Source organism: Trichosurus vulpecula, chromosome 1 (assembly GCF_011100635.1).
Source record: "Trichosurus vulpecula isolate mTriVul1 chromosome 1, mTriVul1.pri, whole genome shotgun sequence".
In the NCBI taxonomy this organism is placed as follows: Eukaryota; Metazoa; Chordata; class Mammalia; order Diprotodontia; family Phalangeridae; genus Trichosurus; species Trichosurus vulpecula.
The window spans coordinates 405,222,315-405,226,472 of record NC_050573.1 but is presented as its reverse complement, the minus strand read 5'-3'; positions in this window follow the sequence as shown (position 1 = coordinate 405,226,472).

The following is a 4,158-nucleotide window of genomic DNA, read 5'->3' as shown; positions in this document are numbered from 1 at the left end:
ATAGATAGATACAGAGAGACAGAGTGTGTGTGTGTTTTATGTTTGTTGTTCTCCTCCAGTTGACTGTAAGGCCTTTGAGAGAAGAAATTGTGTTTTTGCCCTTCTTTGTATCCCCAATGCTTAGTATAATTCCTGGTAAATAATTGGTGTCTAATAATTGCTTGCTGACTAACTAACTAAATATGGCATGCAGAATTAAACACAATCCTCCAGATATGATCCCATTACCTTAGAATACAATGGCATTAATAATATTGATGATCTGGACATTAAATAACCTAATATATAGCAACTAAGTAGCTCAGTGGACAGTATTGGACTTGAGTTCCAATCCTGATTCAGAAACTTTAAAACTGTGTGACCCTAGGAAAGTCATTTTAACTTCTCTCAGTCTCAAGTTTTTCATCTGTAAAATATGAACAATTGCACCGACCTCCCAAGGTTGTCATGGGAATCAAATAACATATGAAAAACTTTGCAAATCTTAAAGCGCTATATAAATGTTAGCTCTTGCCATCATCATCATCATCATCATCATCATCGTCATCATCAAAATTAGTAATTGTCTTTGTTGCTCGTCCTTTGTTTTCGAAGAGGACCAATGCACCATGAGGGTGCTATGTGGACTTTCACTGCACAATGTCATCAGCCTCACTCTCTCCACCAGATTCATTGTGGTACAGTGGCAAGGTAAGTCAACCAATGACGGCAGTTGTACTAGTAATAGTGGTAGTGCCGGGGAAGATTTTTGGAATAAAGTATGACAGCCACCCCTCTCCAAATATTTGAGACAAACTCTTGCAAGGTCAATTTCTATTCTCAAATATTTGCCTTTTGAAAACCTACCTTCAGTACCTTACATTTTCCCTTGCTCAACTTCCTCTTGTTAGTTACAATTGATCCAGTGTTTTAAGATAATATATCTTTTTAAATATTCATTCTGACACATATCCTCTATCATTACTCTCAGCTTTCTGCTATTTGCAAACTTGATCAATATTCCTACTGTATCCTTATTGGAGTAATTTGTTTAAAAATATAGGAACAAGTCATGGCCAGCAAATAGCCCCTTGGCATCCTGCTAGAGGCCTCCCTCCAAGTTGTTATATCCATTAATCACCATTCTCTCAGCATAAATGTTACACCAGCTGCTGATCCACCTAAGCGTAATATTATCAAGCCCATGGTTCAGAATCCTATCCATCAGGATATCATGCGAGACTATTAAAATAAGTGGGTTCTATTACACAGAAAACAACATTACATAGTGGAGGGAGCACATGAGCCTGAAAATTAGGAGACCTGGATTCTAGTCCTGCCTGTCTGTGTAACCTCAGAAGAGTCACTCGGCCCCTCTAAGCTGAGTTTTCTGATTCACACAATGAGAATTTTAGATTGGATGACTTCACATTTTAATCAATTTGTTCCACAGAATCTTATTAAATCATAGAATTCAGATGCAGAAGGGACCTTAAAGAACATCTACTGAAAAGAATGAGACCTTCCACAACTCAAAAGCCTCTCTGTCTTCAAATATCCTTACCTCTTGCCCTCTTATCTCAAAGGATGAGGCAATCCTTCCCCTCTCCAAGGTAACTACTTCAGTTATCTCTGTGATGCCTTCTCCATTTTCCTGCGGAATCTGATTTCACCATTCCTACTGATTCTTTCTGCTCTGTCTAGAATAATGTTCAAATGACTGTCATTAAAACAAGCAAACAAACAAATAAACAAGCCCTCCCCTCTACTCTGCCATTCAAATGTGCTATTATATTATTACTCTTCTCACTTCCATTGCCAAACATTTAGGGGGAAAAAACCACTTCACATTTTCTTCCTTCATTTCCTCATCCTTCACTGACTCCTCGGTCCTTTGAAATCAGCCTTCTGCCTCCATCACTCTGCCAAAATTGCACTTTCTGAAGCTGCTCATCTGTAGTAGCCATTAAAGTTGAAGATCTTTCCCACCCATTAGTAGGCCATGTGACTGGCTTATGTCACAGTAAGCCTAAGTTACGTGGTGGGAGGAGCTTCCTGACAGGAAAAGGAAGTTATGTCAGAGGAAATGCAGAGAGAGAGAGCAGTTATGGCTGCTAATGGCTGCTAATGGCTGCCCTCGTGATTGTTAGAACTGCACAGGCTGACTTAGCTGTACCGTGAGTTTGTTTTGGGAAGACCCCAGCAGGGGATCGGAGAGGTTTTGGGATGGGAGGCTCCAGGTTGTGATATTGTGTGTGGAAGTTTTACTTCTGTGATAGATGAGATAAATGGCTTGTGGGATATGGTTCTCTGGTGCCTGAATGAATGGCTTACTTCTTCCACCTTCGATGTGGAGAGCCTCGTATACTTTGCGATACATCATCAAGTCCACCTGCAAACCCAGCAGCCATTGTCGTAGTCTTCATCTGCTAAATTAAAACAAAAGCCTAGTACAGAGCAAAGGTGTGGGTGGGGTTTAACACAGGATCTTCAGTTTGAATTTGTATTGCACATAGTAGACACACTAAATGTTCTCTGGATTGAATTCAATTGAACTTGCTGGACTTTGACTTTGAATAGCATCTTCTGATATCTCCCTTTTTCTTGAAAACATTACACAACCCTCTCCTATATTGTGCCCCATGAAAATATTTTCTTCATGTACTTCAGTAAGTTGATAATCAATTTCTACAGGGGAAACATTTCACATTCATGATGTTGTGGATCACAACACATCTGGGTTAAGATAGAGTCAAGGTTTTTGCATGTGGAAACAACCAATCACAGACAGATGGCAAAGTTGACAGTGTGGCCAAAAAAAAAGATGAAAAAAGTTAGCAGTAATTGGTTCTAGAGAAGTGATGGAAAGATGGGCATACTAATGCACTATTGCTAGTGAATTGGTCCAATCATTCTGAAAAGAAATTTGGAATTATTTGAAGAAAGTGACTAAAATAATATCTGGCATCTATATAGCACTTTAACATTTACAAAACGCTGTACATGCCTTAACTTATTTAATCTATACAACAACTGCGTGCGGTAGGCACTTTTATGGCCTCCCTTTACCAGACAAGGAAACTCAGGTTAAAATATTGTAACTTGCCCAAGGTTATAGAGCTAGTGAATATCTGAGAAAGAATTAGAACTCAGGTCTTCCTGACTCCAAGTCCAGCACTCATTTGTGGTTTCCACCCTGCTGCCTTAAATAGCCAAACCCTTTAACCCACAGATCCCATTGTCAGGCTATTCTTCCCCCTGAAGTAAGGGAGTCCCCAAAACTGACATCCTTCTCCCCTCCATCAGTGTAAGAATGGGGTAGGGCTGAGAAAGTATCCCAGAAACCCACTGAGCTATACTAAGTACCCTTCTCATCCTGCATTGTCCCAGACAGTCCTCAAGGGAGGAGGCCTTTGAATAAAAAAATGGAAATGCTTAAAAAAAGAAAACTCCAAGAAGGCTGGTAACAAAAAGAAAGCCTCCATATGGATCAAAATACCTGTAGTGGCATGTTTTCTATAAGCAAAAAGTGGAAATAACAGTAAATGTCCAATGATTAGGGAATTGCTAAATGAGCTCTGTTCTGTGAATGCAATGGAATGTTACCGTACTATAAGAAGTAATGAACACCAAAAAACATGGGAAGACGTATAAGAACCAGAAAAAACGCTCTCTAATTCTAAAAATGTAAATAGAACGATAACAATAAAATGAAAACTAAATGCTGTAAAACATATTGGCTAATCTTGGACGCAAAGAAGATATATGAGAAGGCACCTCCACCTGCTTTTTTTCCCCAAAGGTGGAGGATTTACATAAGGAACACTGCATCAAATGTTAGATTTTCTTATTATGTTGATTAGTTCTGTGGAAATTTTTTTCTTTATTTTTATTCTTTGTTTTATGGTACAACTCTCTGGGAGGGTTCAGAGGAAAAATATAATGAAAAGTGTACATGATATAAAAGCGAACTATACCAATAAAATTCTAACAGAAAAACAATATGGCCAAACATGCTTAACACAACATTTTATCATTAATAAATATCCCACTATGGGCAATTATCCTGTAATTATCCTCTGAAATTCTTTCTTGAGGGAGTCACTCAGTTTCACCTTTAAAATATTGTGATTCCACCATAACATTTTGTGTTATTTCATATGAAGGCCATTGTGAGAA